Raw genomic sequence first — 19,809 nt, 5'->3', positions numbered from 1 at the left:
AGTTTTGGGGAGGAAATAGTCGAGTGGGTAAACATGTACAAGGGGGCAAAAATGAGGATACAGATTAATAGGTGTATGGGGAGGGAGATTGCAATGGGTAGAGGGCTTAGACAGGGATGCCCCATGTCCCAAATATTGTTTGTGTGTTTCCAGGACCCCTTTTATAGAATGGTTGACCGTAGCTTATGTACTCCAGGTGAGGGAAGTGTGGGGGGTGGGAGGGCCTGCCCAGGTTTAATTGGATATGTTGACGACACCACTGTTCTCATTCATGAAGGGATGTCAATGAGAGTGTTGGACGATGTTTTGCAATTATTTGGAAGTGCCAGGGGAATGCAGGTAAATAGTGCGAAGTCAAGGTGCATGGGGTTGGGTTCTTGGGAGGGGAGTGGGGGGAGATGTAACGTTGCTAAAGAATGGGCAGTGTCTTTAAAGATTTGTGGTATAATTTATAGGGATGACATGGTTGCGGCACGAGTGGAAAACTCGGATAGGTTATTGGAAAGGATCATGGGGCGTCTAGGCATTTTGAGACCCCAGCACCTAGCTCTTATACAGCGAGTGATAGTCGTAAACATTTTATTGTATAGTAAGGTTTGGCATGTTGCAGCTGTGTTCCCAATTAGAGGGACAGTGATTGCGGAGATCTTAAGATGGGTGTACAAATTTTTGTGGGGTTCATGTTGTGATTGGTTAAGGAGAGAAGTTGTAATGTTACCTGTAAGTCAGGGTGGGTTGGGGTTGATGGATTTGAGAAGGAGGGCTAAATGTGTGTTTATTAAATGGGAAGCGTTGCATGAGGGTGTGAACGCGGGGCAGTTGGGAAGGATACACAACAGGCTGGGTATGTGATATCGAGGAATGGAGTTGAGGGAATGCGAAATCGTTTTGAGGGCCGTGATGTTGGTTAGGGAACTGAAAAGGTTCGTATAATGGATTTGTGTAGGTTGCTTGTAGGTAGGTGCATTGTCCCAGTTGAGGGTTTGTTCCCCATGTATGCGTGGAAGAGTATTTGGTTTAGATTTAGTAAAATGAAGTTAAACTCTCGGGCGCATGAGGTGATGTTTCGTTTTCTGCATGGGATCCTTCCATCTGGTGAGATACTACGAAACAGGCAGGTTGTAGAGGGTGGGGAGTGTGGTATCTGTGGAGAGGATGAGACTGCGTTCCATGTAGTTTACTTTTGTGAAGGGCTAGAGGAGGTTAGGTGCTGGTTAAGTAGGTTGGTACAGAGGGTGGGTGGCCATGGGGTGTCGGTTCTGCATGCTTCAAGTCTCGATATGGGTGGGTTAGATGAGGGTGTCATAAGAGCTTTAGATTATATCATGGTAGATTATGTATATATGTCGTGGGTGATGAGGGGGAGAGGGGATAGTGAAGAGTGAAGGAAGGTTCTTGCGGTAACATTCTATCGTACGATGTGTCGTAACAGAGATTTGTATGGGAGGAGGTGGGATCAGGCTTTCTCAGAGGGATATAGAATGCTAACGTTAGGAATTCTCGTAAATCTGTGAATGAGAATGAGTGAGTGAAGGAGTTTTCATAGGTTGAGAGGGAGTCAGGGGGTCACAGTGGGCATGCCCCATTGGGGGGGTCGTGAGAGTGTTGGTGAATGTGGGTTTGGAATGGATTCCTGGTTTTCATTGAGACTTTATGGCATCCACCTTGTGGTTATCTTGCCAAGTGTGGATGTAGAGCTCAAGGTCTCGTTATGATCGATATAACACTTTTCAGAAATGTAGGTATACTACTTCTCTCCTCGGAAGAGGAGCTACTCCACCTTCTAAAAAGAGACGTTCTAGACAAACTCGCTGATGAGGGCATTTCCCCCATCCCACCTGACAACTTCCAGGCTCAGCGCTCAGTGTTTGTTGCACGCATCAACAGCATCATGCGTGAATACACTGACGTTGAACTCGCGGATGGAATCAACCAAGACAACTCCGAATTCACGGTCCTCAAGGCTTTTAAGTTTGCCAAGAACTCTGTCAACCAGCAATCGCTGAAACTTATCCTTGAGTCACCTGAAGAGGCCAAATACGTATGTGACCATGGCCTGAAATGCTTCGGCACCAAATGCATGCCAGATCAAGTCAGCATGGAGAGATTCGTCTCCATTACCCAATGCTTCAAATGCTACCACTTTGGTCATAACACAAACAAATGCACCAAAGTGAATCCTATATGCAGCATCTGTGCAGATGCCCATGTATACAAGGACTGCCCTAACAGAAATAAACCCAAGTGTATCCTCTGTGATGGGTCCCACCATGCTGTCTCACCTACTTTCCCTACCAGGAAAAACGAAGTCCGCAAAGCCCTTGAAAACAGAAAACTGATCAATGCCAAACAAAAGGCAGCTCACTCTCCTCCCCCAATGTCCCACGAATCTTACCCCAACCTGCCGAACTCCAGCAGTGCTCTTACTGTCACTGCATCGCATCACAATGCCTGGATCCCCAGCCCCCCAGGCCCCCCACCCAATCCATACTCCAGATCCCCACCAGCCCCAAGGGCCTACCTCCTACCCCATCCCCTCCGGCCTCATCCAAGAAGGGATAATAAAGAGCATGGCATACTTCATGCTGGCTAAAGAATGGTCCAAGGGCAACGACCACCTCTGCTGCACCATCCTTAATGAGTTGTTCATTGCAAATTGCAAATGGCACTTCAGCCATAATCATCCCCGACTCAATGCGCCCATACATGAGCCCCACAACCCATACCCCCGCACACGACCAACCATCCACCAGCATGGAACCAACAACCCCTGCATCTGTACCACTAGCCGATGCACAACCAACCACCACTGAGGCTGGCCCAATGGACCAACCTGGTCCCACCGCCACCCCATGTGAGATATCCTCTGAACAAGACTTTTATCAAGACTTATCCAACCTTACTCAACCTCCAATGTCCCCAATGTCGACATCGTCGACAACCGATGAGACTGACGTCCCAACCATCCAAAACAACTCTGACCCTGTTTTGCCCCACAGGCCTTACGACGATTCAGACGATTCAGACTCGTCTTCAGATACAACCGTCACCAACAGCACAGACGATGACCATTTCTCCACTCAGAAGTCCACGCAAGACTACAATCCCCCTCTCTCCCGCATTCCCAACAGAACGCGCACACAACCGCCACGAGACTGTGTCACCAAACACCCACCTGCTGTGCACAGCAACTCTGCCAAACACGTACAATAATGGGGAATCACAATTCTGCAAATCAACATCCATCACTTCTTCAACAACCGTTACCTCCTTGAACTCGAACTCTGCAACCACAACCTAGACATTATCCTCTTAAATGAAACATCAGCCAGACCTGACCAGCACATAAAGATACGTGGGTACTCAACTCTTGAGAAATCCAGGGGACCCAACAGTGGGGTGGCCATCTTAGTGAAGCAGGGGCATAAATTCCACAACATACATGTCGACGAGGACAACGTTCTTGCGGTTGAAGTGCCAACATCACATGGGAGACTCCTAGTAATCACAGGGTACTTCCCTCCCAGACAACCATATATCGAATCCATTCCCTTACACCGGCTTCTCAATAGAAATATCCCCACCGTCCTAGTCAGGGACTTCAATGCCCACCACCCTGCTCTCTTCAATTGTGGAACCACCCTGCCCCAAGGTGACCACAAGGGGAAACAACTATATCACATAATGGCGGCGAAAGACCTCAAATTCCAAGGCCCATTCTTCAAGTCGTTTGTGGGCCATCGCCCAGGCACCCCAGACGTAGTCCTCACCAACAGAGACTGTGACTTGTTCCACTGCAGAGTCTCTCCAGGTGGCAACATCTGATTTGATCACATCCCTGTGGTAATCGAGCTGCAGTCCACTCCATTCCGTACACCCACCCCCCCCTAAACCCAACCTGAAGACGCTAGGTTTCGACCCCTTTAGAGCCTTCTTAGGTAATGATCAAACCATCCGGTCACTTCCCAGTGGCTTTCAAGACAGCTAAGATCATCTTCATCGCCAAACCAAACAAGGACAACCACAATCCCGAGAACTACAGACCCATCTCCCTACTCGAAGTCACAGGCAAAGTCTTTGAAAGAATAATCTCCAACAGACTCAACTATTACATGGAGTTCAACCACCTATTCTCTGAAAGGCAGTTCGGCTTCAGGTCCCACTGCAGCACTCAGCATGCCATAAACATCATCTATGATGCTGTGGCCAGCCTGAAGAAGCAAGGGAACCTGGCCCTCATCGCCACCAGGGACGTTCACAAGGCCTTCGACAGCCTTTGGCACGACGGTCTCATTTACAAACTCGTAGACCTCCCTGATCACAACTGGACCTTTCTCAGGCTCATCTACAACTTCTTAACAGGAAGAAAAATCATCCCCACCTTCCACGGAGCAGAAGCAACCCCCTTCACACCAACAGCAGGAGTACCCCAAGGCTCCTGCCTCAGCCCCGTCCTCTTCAACATATACGTCAATGACCTCCCCCAACCTGAACATACCGACACCATCATCACCCAATTCGCAGACGATGTCATCCATGTTGTCTCCTCCACCCCTACAGCTGGTGCAAACAAGCATAGGAGAGCAATCGAGAAAATGAATGAAGAACTAAATAGAACTGCCAGGTGGGAGAAAAAATGGAGAATCACAACCAACCCTGACAAAGTCCTCATCAGCACCGTTGGGTGCTTACCATCAACCATAGAAGAAAAAAGGGGCATTTCCATCAGAGGTACTCGTATTGCTATAAGAAACCCAAACAAGATCCTAGGATACGAGATAGGCAGATTACTCAACTCTACAACCCACATAACCAAAAAAGTAAACTTAGCGAAAGCCCGCCTTGGCCAACTTTATCGATTCAAAGCAGCCCCTCCCCACATCAAACTTCACCTGTACAAGATGATGATCGGACCTCTGCTAGAATACCCCTGCATACCCATGTCGCTCACAACCAAAACCAACATGCTCAAACTCCAAAGAGTCCAAAACAAAGCCCTCCGCTTCATCATGAACACCAGACTCAGAGACAGATCAGAGGACCTACATATACAACAGAGAATCCCTGCAATCAACGTCCGATTAGACAAACTTACTAAGAGACAACTATATGACATGCAGGAACTCTACGTGCCTGACAGAGAGAATCCCCCCCAACCAGTGAACACAACCGACTATACCATCACCACCCCTCCCCACAGATCCCAAAGAATGACCATCCAACAAAGAGTTCGACGCTTTATCCACAAGGAGAACTTCCCTCGTCCCAATATCTTAAGCGACCTCCCCGCAGAAGAAGAATGGATACCACCAGAACCATTCTATGTCCAGCAACACGGACAAGCCCTCCCCATCTCCGGGTGACCCACCTCTACCAACCAACACCTCACAACTGACCTCGTTACATCTACTACTACAATACAGCAGGACACCACCTCAGTCACTGCCTTGCCAGCCGACTCCAGGTGAGCAACCAACCTCCATCGAATGCCCAGCAACCTTCGCCTGCAGCTGTGCCTCCTGACCAACCTCTTGCGAAAAAAAAAAAAAGCAATTCTATGCAGTACGCATCCTTCCAATTCAATGACGCAGTGGTATAACACAACATAGCATTGCGAAATTGATGGGCAGGAGGTATACCCTACACATATAACCAACCTCTTCATAAATCACTTAATATGCACACACGCACATTCAAATTACACCTAAGTGGATAGGCCACTACCCTTTTTCATCCCCACCTACCCCTCCTCCCTCCCCAACCTTTCCCAAACTTCCATCCTTACCCATCCTTCTTCCCTCACTCCCCTCTTACCAAAGCTCTGGTCAGAACCTCGAACCTCGAGGTATAATATAGTAGGTTTTTTTTTATGTATTATTTTGATGTGGATCAGTCTTGTATGACACGATTCTTGAGTAATAAGTTCTTTGCGACATGAAGTGTGTTTTAGTTTGTATTTATGTTACGTGCTGGGTTTTTGCATGATGAGATATACTTATATACTGTTTTGCTTTGTGCATACAGTGCATCTGATTAATGTGATTTTGTGAAACATTTTGCGTGTATGTGTGTGTGTGTGTGTGTGTGTGTGTGTGTGTGTGTGTGTGTGTATCCCTTTCTATTTTATTGAGCCTTTGTCATGGGGCAGGCTTTATGTAAAACTTTCTGTATGTATGATTCCATTCTTTTTTAAGTTTATAATCATGGTCTGTACCCTGATACCGTTTTGGTGTCATTGCTAAGTTCTTGATGTTAAGTTTTAGTCTATATGGTATACAGACATATCTAGACAGTTTAGTGACGTAGTCCATTTGTGTCTGAGATTTTGTATATGGGTTTATTGTAACAGTAATGCACCTTCAGTTTTTGAGTTCTAAGCTGTAATCTTTTTATGTTTATTCGTATGTGGTATATGTAAAGCTGTATTGTTAGGGATACGTACGTAGATCTACTTCACCTAGTTTATAGCTTCAAGGGTTATTTTCATTACCAAGGACAAGTACCTCAAGCTTATCCATATTGAACTTCATCTGCCATTTTTCAGACCAAGACATTAATTTGTCCAAATCCTCCTCAGAATGAACCATGAGGCCTATCTTGTATCATCAGCAAATTTGCTCATGTCACTTGTAATTGTTTCATCAAGGTCATTAATGTAAATTATGAACAAGAGAGGGCGTAAAACTGATCCTTGTGGAACGCCACTAGTGACTAATCCCCATTCTGATTTGACCTCATTAATGAAAACTCACTGCTTTCTATTGGTAAGCCATGATCTATCCATGCTAGACTTTACCTCCTATACCATGAGCTGCCACTTTTCTTAAGAGTCTCTTGTGAGGTACTCTATCGAAGGCTTAACTGAAATCCAAATAAACAGTATCATATTTTTTATCTCTGTCTACTGCCTCAAATGTTCTATTGAAGAACGTCAGTAAATTTGTCAGGCAGGAAAGACCTCCTGAGACTCATTAATCAAATTATGCTCTTTAAGGTGACTTCTAATAATATTAACTATAATTGATTCTAATAATTTGCCTACTATAGACGTCAGGCTTATTGGACGATAATTTGAAGGAATGGACTTATGCCCTGATTTGAAAATAGGAACTACATTAGCCATCTTCCACAACTCTGGCACAACACCGGTTAGGATGGACGCATTAAACACACTCGTTAATGGCTGACTAAGCTCCGTCTTACATTCTTTAAGTACCCTGGAAAACAGCTCGTCGGGTCCCGGATGCTTATTGTGCTGCAGTTTATCTGTTTGATAACCCTGTCCCTTTCTTCTATGTGCGGGTTATTTGTGTAGCATGTCCCTTGTGACAGTAATATTAGTTAACTTGAATTCTTCAAGAACTGAATAATTGTTAATTTCTGGAATCTCATTAACGCCTTCCTGTGTAAAGACTGACAAAAAATAGTCATTAAATAGGGAACACATTTCCAGTTCGTTATCCGTCAGCTGTCCATTCCCAGTCTTCAGAGGTCCTACTTTTCCCCTCACCATCGTCCTATACACTTGACAGAACCCTTTTGGATTAGTCTTTGATTCACTAGCAACCTTAATTTCATAATCACGTTTAGCCTTTCTAATCCCACTTTTTACTTCTCTTTTTACTTCTGCACATATTGGTCAATAAGATTAACCTCTCCTATGTGGTTGCGCCTATAATTCCTCTTTTCATTCCTAATAGATGCTATTTAGTCTCCTGTACATCCATTTTGAAAAAGATCATAAATGCAGATCCCTTCGTAATCGTAAATATGATTATCATCAATAAAATCATTAGCTACATTAACCCAGTCCGGATTAGACAGGTGTTCTGTAAGTCCATTACAATAATATAATAATAATAGCTTTATTTACAAGTACATGTACAAGGTATACAGACCTATACTCAGCTTTTCGGGAAAATTAGGTCATTGTCCCAGGATGCGACCCACACCAGTCTACCAACACCCAGGTGCCCATTTTACTGATGGGGAACACAGACAACAAGTGGAAAGAAACACGCCAAATGTTTCTACTCTGACTGGGAATCGAACCCAGGCCCTCGCCGTGTGAAGCGAGAGCGTTAGCCACCAGTCCACCAAAGCAGAATAAATATTGGGGACTTTCACCGTATTATCAGTATTCTCGTACTCCCAGGTAATATTAAGAGTAATGGATTTGTGATCACATGTGCTAAGCTCTTTAGTGATCTCCAAATTATTTACGAGTCTTTCTTTATTGACAATACTAGGTTCAGCAAATTATTACCTCTGGTAGGCTCTGTTACACACTGCTTCAGAAAACAGTCCTGACTTATTTCCATAAAATCACTGGACTCCAGATTACTTGGCAAAGAAGTCCAGTCAATTTGGCTTAAGTTAAAATCCCCTGCTGTCACTATGTTATTGTGTCTAGAAGCCCTAACAATTTCGTCCCAGAGAAGTCTCCCTCTATCGTGATCCAAGCCTGGATGTCGGTATATTACACCTAGAATTAGTGTTTCTAGAAATTCTACCCAAACAGATTCTATTACTAATTCATTCATTTTATACCTATTTTTAAGCAACAATTTATATTTTCTAGTACATGCAATGCAACTCCGTCCCCATTCTCGTTATATCTATCTACATGGAACATCTTAACCCTTGAATATTACACTCAGCAATCATATCTCGACTCTGTAAATCATACCACGTTTCAGTTATTGCAATGACATCAAAGTTCCCAGCATATGCTACCAAACGTAGTTCATTAATTTTATTTCTAGCACTTCGACTATTAGCATAAAATACATTACTGCTTTTTCTTCTGCAACTTTTCCTATTCAACTTCGCTTTCACCCAATTTCCGTTATCATCATTACCCAGTTTTACTCCATAACTGTTATTATTAAGATTCATAATATCAAAGCCTAAGTCAATATTTCCACACTCATTTTTTTCCAGCCCTTAACTCATACCTCTAACTCATGCTAGATCTGCTTTACACAGCATTGGAAAATAAGGAATATCCGCTAGGAATTTTTATTGACCTAAGAAAAGCTTTTGACACAGTAGACAACGGCATCCTACTCCACAAACTTGACCACTATGGTATAAGAGGCCATGCGCTTGCATATTTTAAATCCTACCTTTCTAGTAGGTATCACTATGTCACCATTAAAGACACAGCCTCATCAATACGGCCACTTGATATTGGAGTTCTGCAGAGAGTTTACCTGGAGTTTACCTGGAGAGAGTTCCGGGGGTCAAGGCCCCCGCGGCCCGGTCTGTGACCAGGCCTCCTGGTGGATCAGAGCCTGATCAACCAGGCTGTTGCTGCTGGCTGCACGCAAACCAACGTACAATCCACAGCCCGGCTGGTCAGGAACCGACTTTAGGTGCTTATCTAGTGCCAGCTTGAAGACTGCCAGGGGCCTGTTAGTAATCCCCCTTATGTATGCTGGGAGGCAGTTGAACAGTCTCGGGCCCCTGACACTTATTGTATGGTCTCTTAACGTGCTAGTGACACCCCTGCTTTTCATTGGGGGGATGTTGCATCGTCTGCCAAGTCTTTTGCTTTCGTAGTGAGTGATTTTCGTGAGCAAGTTCGGTACTAGTCCCTCTAGGAGTTTCCAGGTGTATATAATCATGTATCTCTCCCGCCTGCGTTCCAGGGAATACAGGTTTAGGAACCTCAAGTGCTCCCAGTAATTGAGGTGTTTTATCTCTGTTATGCTCGCCGTGAAGGTTCTCTGTACATTTTCTAGATCAGCAATTTCACCTGCCTTGAAAGGTGCTGTTAGTGTGCAGCAATATTCCAGCCTAGATAGAACAAGTGACCTGAAGAGTGTCATCATGGGCTTGGCCTCCCTAGTTTTGAAGGTTCTCATTATCCATCCTGTCATTTTTCTAGCAGATGCGATTGATTCAATGTTATGGTCCTTGAAGGTGAGATCCTCCGACATGATCACTCCCAGGTCTCTGACGTTGGTGTTTCGCTCTATTTTGTTGCCAGAATTTGTTTTGTACTCTGATGAAGATTTAATTTCCTCATGTTTACCATATCTGAGTAATTGAAATTTCTCATCATTGAACTTCATATTGTTTTCTTCAGCCCACTGAAAGATTTGGTTGATGTCCGCCTGGAGCCTTGCAGTGTCTACAATGGAAGACACTGTCATGCAGATTCGGGTGTCATCTGCAAAGGAAGACACGGTTGTAGACAGCCTGTACTGTCAGAACACACAGCCTAGCCGTCTGCTCTGACTAGTTCATATTTCGTGGCATTTAAGTGCTGCCCCCTGTAGGCTCACCCAGGTCAGTGGGAGGCTGAGCCCATCCGCTCTCACTCCTAGGCGATCCTCTTGATAGACACAAGTGCTCCCCCTCCACGGACTGGCTTGTGGTCACTCCCTCACACTGCCCATTGTGTACTCACTCCTATCCAATTAAAGCCAAACTAGTCCACGGCCGTATCATTGCTACCTACGCTACCTTCATAAGCACTAAACCGCTGTTCAGCAGTAAGAACAGCAATAACAGTGGTGACAGCAGAGTCAACGGCATCGTGAGCCTACTCAGGGTGGAGGGGTTGATGCCAGTCAACATCATCCGTCGTCATCCAACGCACCTGCTGGCCTAAAGAGTTATCTGTTACTCCCAGCATCTTGACGGGACCTGAGATAGATCTTCGTCCTATATTTTTCCCATAAAATCTGGACATAGGCATCACAGCGTCATCTCCAGCCTTAGCAGTCACCTGTTCACCTCATCACCCTCTCTACAGCCCTTCAACACTCTCCAGCACCATTCTCCTGCCTCCTACAGCGTCCCTATGCCCTTCTCAGCTACAAGAAGTAGAGTTGAGGTCGTTTAGTGTGTTGGCTTCGTGTGGCTCCACGCGTGACCACGAGGCAGATCTGGGGTTGGTTGATACCCTATTCAGCGTGTAAACACACCAGCCCTCTCTACAGCCTTCTCTGCTGCTAAGCAACGGCGTCCATCTCGCCGTCCATGTGTGTTGTGTTCTTCCAAGTTTCCTCCAAGAAGTTCTACCTGGCTTAACCAAGTGGGAACCCAGTTGGCTTAGCCCCTAAGCCAGCTTAGTTCAGCCCCCACACCGTCTACAGCAGCTTGTGACTCATCATTGTGTCTACAACTACTCAGCGTCTACGTATCTCCAGCCAGTGCAGTTTTTTTTTTTTGCCTGTTGCATTTTTATGTCCATTTTTGATTTACTAGTGAGCGAAAGCCAGTCCATCTCTGGGGTAGCTAGAGTAAGTAATTCCTTTATACCTACGGGCCCACCAGTATTGTTGCGTCGGGACGACGCGAGGTGCGTGGCCGAGCAAATGTAGACAGCCTGTAATGTCAGAACACACAGCCTAGCCGTCTGCTCTGACTAGTTCATATTTCGCGGCATTTAGGTGCTGCCCTCTGTAGGCTTACCCAGGTCAGTGGGAGGCTGAGCCCATTCGCCCTCACTCCTAGGCCGACCCTCTTGATAGACACAAGTGCTCCCCCTCCACGGACTGGCTTGCGGTCACTCCCTCACACTGCCCGTTGTGTACTCACTCCTATCCAATTAAAGCCAAACTAGTCCACGGCCGTATCATTGCTACCTACACTACCTTCATCGGCACTAAACCGCTGTTCAGCAGCAAGAACAGCAATAACACAGTGCTGTGGCTGACATCCTTGTCTATGTTGGATATGAGGATGAGGAACAAGATGGGAGCGAGTACTGTGCCTTGTGGAACAGAGCTTTTCACTGTAGCTGCCTCGGACTTTACTCTGTTGACGACTACTCTCTGTGTTCTGTTAGTGAGGAAATTCCTTGGACCCCTACTCTTCCTCATTTACATCAAAGATCTTCCAAACATATCCCAACACCTGAAACCCATTCTCTTTGCTGACGACACGACTTATGTCATCTCCCACCCTAATCACTGTAATTTGGTCTGATAATGAGGTATCCTTACAATAGATTCATAATGGAAACAGTAAAACTGTGTACGTACAAAACAGAGTCGCTGAAATTACTCATATGCAAGAGAAGTATAATAGTTTGGGTCAGCATATGTTAACATTTAATCATATACCTGGTGAGGAGAATCCAGCTGATTTCTTGTCTTGAGGTTTACCTTATGCTAAATTTGTAAATGCTGTATCATGGTTTAAAGGACCGAGCTGGTTGGTAAATAAAGCTAATTGGCCTGTACAAAAGGCATATATTGCTCCTGTTGAAATTACTGTGACCACCACTCCAATAGTTTGTCCTTCCTTAGTCATTTATATATTATTAATTAATAAAGATTAGCCGGTAGTCTCCCGGCCCGGGCCTTTTCCAAGTGGTGGCCCGGCCTTGGCTCCCTCTTTAGGGAGTGTCTGAGACCTAAGTCTCCCATGGGAGGAGGCACAAGTACCTCCTCATCTTTGGGACCAACTGTCCCCAGACCTAGCCACAAGCTAGGCCTCTCTGGTCAGCCATCCCCACCCCAAGGGGGCAAATGGGAATGACAGTCTTATGAGCTAAAGGCTCGGGCTCAGGCACCTACCCTACCCTAGAAGGGTTAGGCATGGTGTCGATCTCATTGATATAAATAGGTATTGTGATTTACCCAAACTAATCAATGTAACTAAGTTGGTGTTTAAATTTCTAAACAAGATGAATATCTCATATAAGTTTTCACATCCTCTTGAATATTGGATAAAGAGGGTACAGGAAGAAATCTATGGAAATGAGATTAAATTGATGTTGGAAAGTAAAATTGTGAAAGGTTCCATAATAAAGAAATTGGGGCTGTATTTAGAGAACAATGTAATTAGGTGCAGAGGTAGGTTACAAAATGCTAAATTGGGTGACTATGCTAAACACCCTATCTTACTGCCCAAAACTCATCATCTAACAAATTTAATTCTTCTAAATGCCCATAAAAATGTAATGCATTGTGAGGTACAAGATACCTTAAATTGTATTAGGGAAACTTTCTGGATTCCACAAGGACGGCAAAGTGCTAAAAGGGTGATCAAATCTTTTGTAATATGTCGCCGTGTGGATGCCAGATCCTATATGTACCCTTGTCCTCCACCATTGCCAAATGAGCAATTTGAGTCATTATTGTAATAGAAACACAGGACTTATCTCTAGGCTTTATTGAACATAGAATCTTCATAGTACTTCTGCAACAACAAAATATAATGACTAATACATCTAATAACTGCTTCTACAGGGAGGGTGATGTCTTGCATACGTCAAGAGAAAAGTTATAACTACAGGCCACATATTTAAACTCACCATGTAATCTGCATCAGTAATATATGGATATAAGAGTAGAGAATCACACACCATGTGTTGGCGCCCATGACACACACCAAGCTGTTGTTGTTGTTAAGGGCCCCAAGAGGTGGTGCAGTATTATCCTGCTGCTGCTCCCGACAGGAGCAGTATCATTACAGTCTCCCCCATCTAAAATATCAGAGACAGTAATCTCCCAAACTGTTAGGTGGGTGACATACACGTCCTGACCTTCGTAGCCCTTGAGCCTCTTCACCAGGTTCAATATTTTCCAGCGGGGTTTGACTAACTGCTGGAGCAGAATCCTCTATTTCCATAGGGGTAGTCTCAAGGGGCTTTCCAGGAGAAAACGAAGCATCTTTCACATCTATTAATGTATCTTTAGATTCCACACTAATGGGGAATTCAACTGGGGCTAAGTGTCTTGTAGATACTGTAGTCTCTTCACCATTTTGGTAGCAAATGTGGGCGTAATGGGGATTAGCTTGCAGGAGCTCTACCTCTTCCACTAAAGGATCCATCTTGTTCATCCTACGGCGACTCTTCAGGAGAACGGGTCCAGGATGACATAACCAAGTGGGCACGGAGGCTCCCGTAGAGGAACGGCGTGAATAGTTGAGCAGTCTTTCATGAGGGGTTGCATTAGTAGCTGTGCACAGCAATGATCTAATAGAGTGAAGAGCATCAGGTAGGACAGTTTGCCAGTGTTGAACAGGTAGATTGCGCAACTTCAATGTCATTGTAACTGCCTTCCATATAGTACCATTGAACTGCTCCACTTGACCATTGTCTTGAGGGTTGTAGCTTGTTGTTCTGCTGCAGGCAATACCTTTGCTAGCCAAAAACTCAAAAAGTTCATTACTCATGAACGAGGATCCCCTGTCTGAATGGATATAAGCTGGCATACCAAAAATAGAGAACTGTGAAAGACAATTAATAACAGTTGAAGCAGTCATATTTGCACAGGGGAACACAAAGGGAAACCTTGAATATTCATCTACTATGTTAAGGAAATATCTATTCTGATTTATGCTTGGTAGAGGTCCTTTGAAATCTATATTCAGTCTCTCAAAAGGCTGTGTGGATTTTATGAGATGAGTCTTCTCTGGCTGATGAAAGTTTGGCTTGCACTCTGCACATACTCTGCATGCTCTGATCACTTGTCGCACATCTTCCACTGAGTAGGGCATGTTCTTTGATTTGACAAAATGGTACAGGTGCGTAACTCCTGGGTGACACAAAGCCTTGTGGAGCACTGAGAGTGATTGCAAATCATGACATGCTGCTCCACAGTAGGACCTAGAGAATGCATCAGGTGAGATGTTCTCTTGACCCGGTCGGTACAGAATATCAAAATCATAACACGATAGTTCCATCCTCCAGCGTAATATCTTGTCATTCTTTATCCTACTTTTGTGCTTCTTGTCGAACATATACATCACGGACCGTTGGTCAGTCCTTATGGTGAAATGTCTACCAGTTAAATAATGCCTCCAGTGGCGAACTGCTTCTATGATGGCCTGGGCTTCCTTTTCTACAGCAGCGTAACACTTCTCTGATCCTTGAAAAGTTCTCGAAAAGAAGGCTACTGGTCGTCCTGCCTGACATAAGACTACAGCAATGGCAATGTCAGATGCATCCGTTTCCACTTCGAATGGTAGGGACTCATCAATGGCTTGGACTACTGAGTTTTCAATGTCCTGTTTGAGAGTATGGAAAGCGGCTTCTGCTTCTTTTGTCACAGGAAATGTGGTAGCACTCAAAGGGCGGACTTTACTTGAATAGTTGTTGATCCATTGTTAGTAATAAGCAAAGAGACCAAGAGTTCTTCAGAGTGACTTTTTGTCTTGAGGCATTAGAAGTTCCCATAGAGGTCGTAGTCGTTCAGGGTCTGGGAATATTGAACCTCCTTCCACTACATAACCAAGGATGCTAAGCCTTTTAGTTGAAAAAGTGCACTTTTCCTCATTGTAACTGATATTTTTCTTCTAGGTGGCATCATGTTCCTCCTGGGTCTTGCCACAAATGGTAACATTATCTAAATACACATAAGTTCCCATGAGTTGCTCTTCCTGAATGAGTGAATCCATAATTCGTTGGAAGCAGGCTACCCCATTGGTGACTCCAAAAGGGACTCTGGTAAACTGATACAGGCCATCACTAGCCTGAAACGCTGTGTATGGTTTATCTTCATTCCTTATAGGGACTTGATGATAGGCACTCTGTAGATCAATTGTGCTAAATACATAGTACTGAGCAATTTTGTTCACTGTATCATCAATTCGAGGTAGAGGGTACCCATCAAGAAGTGTAAGTTTGTTAATTGTCTCAGAGTAATCGATAGCCAGTCTCCGCTTCCTGTAATCATCCTTAACAACAACAACCTGTGCACGCCAAGGGGAATTACTCGGTTGTTATAATACCCTCCTTCAGCAGCCTCTGAGTTTCTTTCTCAATGAACATCCGATCCTCATAAGAATAGCGGCGTGACTTAGCTGATATAGGATGGCAATCCGTGGTAAGATTTGCAAACAGGTTTGGTGGGTCTACCCTTAAAGTGCTAAATCCAAAGACAACAAGAGGAGGCAGTTTACCTCCATATGTTAATGTGACACTACCATGCAGCTTCTGAAAGTCCTGACCAAGAATAACATCAGAGCACAGTTGTGGCAGAATAGCTCAATGTACATCTTGATAATCCTTTCCATTAACTCTGAGATTTACCTTACAAAACCCAAAGGTCTGAATAGAGAGAGATGTTGATGCAATGGAAACGGTACCTGATGAGTGATGTACAGTCAAGGAGTGGTGTTTAACTAAGTCAAGATTGATGAAACTCTCTGAGCTGCCACTATCAGTAAGACCATCTACTTCTGTTACTTTGATGAACACTTTCACAACTGCCTTTGACAGTGAATTTGGAGTAGCCGCAGAAGTCACTTGCTAGAGTCGCATGATCACTGGAATGTGTGGAGGCACTAGCTCTTGTTGATGCATTACCATGACATACTTTAGCAAAGTGACCTTTCTTGTGGCATTTATGGCACATTGCTTCACGAGCAGGACACTTTGGATGAGGATGTCTTAAAAAACCACAAAAGAAACACACCGTACCTTCTGCTGCTGTCACTGAGGCAGGTTCATTGCAAGAGTCTTGGTCAGGAATTGCAGCACTTACCACTCGAGAAGGCTGAGTGGTACTGTATACTTCAGAATTCTTCTGGGCTGAATCTAGAGCTCTTGCCTGGTCAAAGGCAGTGGCTAAGTCGAGAGTTTTATTCTCCAATAAACGCTGTCTTATTATTGGTGATTGCAGGCCACTGATAAAAGCATCCCTGATGGACTCTTCACAATACTGAGCAGCTGTCACTGCTTGGAAGTGACAGTCATTACCTAAAATTTTCTTTCTTGAAGGTATTCCTCTAAAGATTCATCAATCTGCTGGCGGCGAGTTGCAAGGCGATAGCGTGCAAAAATTTCATTTGTAGGTTTAATATACTGAGACTTGAGGGTTTTGATAGCATCTTCATAGGTGTTACACTCAGAAATAGCCTCATATATCTTAGGTGATACAAAATTGATGAGCAGACTTAGTTTATCTAGATCTTTTTTAGGAAGGGCCCCCAAGAAGTTATCGAAAGTCTTAAACCAGTGCTTCCATTCCTGAGCAGCTGTTGATAAGTTGGGGTCACAGTCTAGCCTCTCAGGTTTCAGTAAACGCTCCATGTTGTGATGTAGTCTAGTGCAGGATCACCATCAGGTAGGCCAGGATTCTATGTTCAATAAATTGTTGTGATAGAAACACAGGCCTTATCTCTAGGCTTTATTGAACATAGAATCTTCATAGTACTTCTGCAACAACAAAATATAATGACTAGTACATCTAATAATGGCTTCTACAGGGATGGTGATGTCTTGCATATGTCAAGAGAAAAGTTATAACTACAGGCCACATATTTAAACTCACCATGTAATCTGCATCACTAATATATGGATATAAGAGAAGAGAATCACACACCATGTGTTGGCGCCCATGACACACACCAAGCTGTTGTTGTTAAGGGCCCCGAGAGGTGGTGCAGTATTATCCTGCTGCTGCTCCCCACAGGAGCAGTATCACTACAGTCATTTAGCAACGAACTCCGCCCGGCCGCAGTGTAGAAAATACTTTATGTATTTTCCAGAAATACAGTATTTTATATGTAAATTAGTGTAATATTCTATAGGTAATAAAAATTATGTTATAAAAAATGGGAAGCTCTGTGCCTGTGCAAAGGAGACTCACGTTAGTGAAAAATCGGAAGAATTTCGTCACTATAGAGGTTAAATTGGACTGACACCTCTCAAATAGGAGACGAAATTGCTGGATGTGCATTCCTGCATAAATTGAGATATCAGACGACTGGACAAGACAGCTCCAGGAACCTCAGATAAGCTATCTAGATTTGTGTTATAATTCTGGCCAGTATTATCTTCATAAATTTAGTTAGCGAGGTTTTTGAGTATATACACATTAATCTCCAGTCAAATTGGTGAGTGATATTAAGATGTATTCTCCTTCTGTTATATAAATGTGTATAAATATCATTAATTTTAATATACAGTCCACCTATTTATATACTTACCAGAATTCCTGGTGATGTATATTTCATTTGTAATTAATAGGTCTAGAGCAACTTTTGGATATGACAGTTGTAGGTATCGAAGGGGGACATTTTTTGCGACCTAGGTGTCCCAAATTCCTGCTTGTCTATGTAACTTTGATAAATAATAATTATCTTTGTTATCATTTACTGGTATGTACATTATGAGTTACATCCAGATAAATGTAATTTTCCATAGTACCGCTAATCTCCATACATGGCAATGTTACACACGGCGAGTCAGGTGCGGTGACAGGTATATCGAGGGAAGGCTGTTGAGATATTGGTGTCGGACGGATGCTCTCACCTACCATGGACTCGGGGGCTTGTGTAGAAGTGTCTGATGGCACACGTTGCTCAACTTGTTGATGGGAATGCCGACGATCATATTGATACGCCATGTGTCCATACGTGTCACATAACCGGCACGTCTTCCTTTGCCCCGGGTAATACATATATACCTGAGTACGGTAGACGTTGAGAACAAAAGACGGGATGGGCATTTTGATGGACATTTTCACTGAAAACGACCCATCAGGTTTACCTTCAAATGGGCTATGGCTCCATACACCTGCATAAGTCTGATGAATCATCCCAAATTTGGTGAAGGCCTTACGGATTGCATACTCATCAGCTTCGAAGCTTGACCCATGTGTAAGTGCGGGACACATCCCGAAGACACACTGCTACAGTTGGGTTCTCCTGACAACGTAGATCTTGATATCGTTAAACAACATCCTCATACACTGTAGGAGTCGTAAACTTAACGAAAACCCAGGAAGCACCTTTGACTGAAACGCCATAGATGTCATCTTTGGAGATCTTATATGTGTCTCGCAGGATTTGGAGTAAGAGGACGTCGACATTACGATCCAACAAAGATCCCTGCAAAAGCTCCACACATACAGTGTTAACCCATCACCAGCTTCCCTCCATCTTGTAGGGTAATGTTGATTTTCGCCACCAGAGGGCTAGGCGCAGAGCACAACCGCTCACTTCGGTACCTGTGAAGCAACTGAGGAGCATCTGCGCAGATGATCCTCTCGGCCGGAGAGCGAAGAGAACAATGGGGTAAAGGGTTTAATATGTTTATTATGCACCCCATACCCATCCTGTGGGCGGTAGTCAAAAGATTACAGAGGTACATAATGGGTCCAGGGACTGGGCCTCAAAGTTTTGATAGCTGAGCAAGTTACAGAGGTAATGAATTCACAATTTACGAAGGTAATGAACTCACAATTTACAAAGGTAATGAACTCCAGGTAGGTCTAGTCACAATCATGACAAGTTACAAAGGTATTTACAGCTTACAGAGGTACACAATGGGTCCAGGGACCGGGCTCCAAAGTTTTGATGGCTGAACTAGGTACAAGGTAATGAACTCACAAGTTACAAAGGTAATGAACTCACAAGTTACAAAGGTAATGAATACTGTAAGAATGGTTACTTACGTTTATACATAGCTGCAATCATGAACAAATTTTAGAGTAATGAGCAATTCACACTTGGGTAAAGGGAGCAGTAGTTTTGTGAACTGCAGTAGCAAGCTCTGGATCGGGCACCTACCCTTTCGAATATATAACAATGATGGGTTTTAGAAACTCATCAGTCTAAAAAATATAAATGGATTAATAGAAATGTAAATAATAATTACAGATAGTTTTTAATAAAATAGTTAGATTTCAGGTAATTTACAATAAAAATCTTTTATATAAATATTTTTATTATTACAAACAAAAACAAACTGATTTTCTAAAATACGTAGAAATAAAAACAACAATATATAATATATCAGAAACAAAGAATGTATCTTCTTAATAACATAATAAATAACATATATTTGTTCTAATACTCCAGGTTGTCTTAATTTCCGACGGTTTTTTAAGGGAG

The sequence above is a fragment of the Cherax quadricarinatus genome, chromosome 89, assembly GCF_038502225.1.
Source record: "Cherax quadricarinatus isolate ZL_2023a chromosome 89, ASM3850222v1, whole genome shotgun sequence".
Classification (NCBI taxonomy): domain Eukaryota; kingdom Metazoa; phylum Arthropoda; class Malacostraca; order Decapoda; family Parastacidae; genus Cherax; species Cherax quadricarinatus.
The sequence above is the reverse complement of the archived record's forward strand: the minus strand, read 5'-3'. Positions refer to the sequence as shown.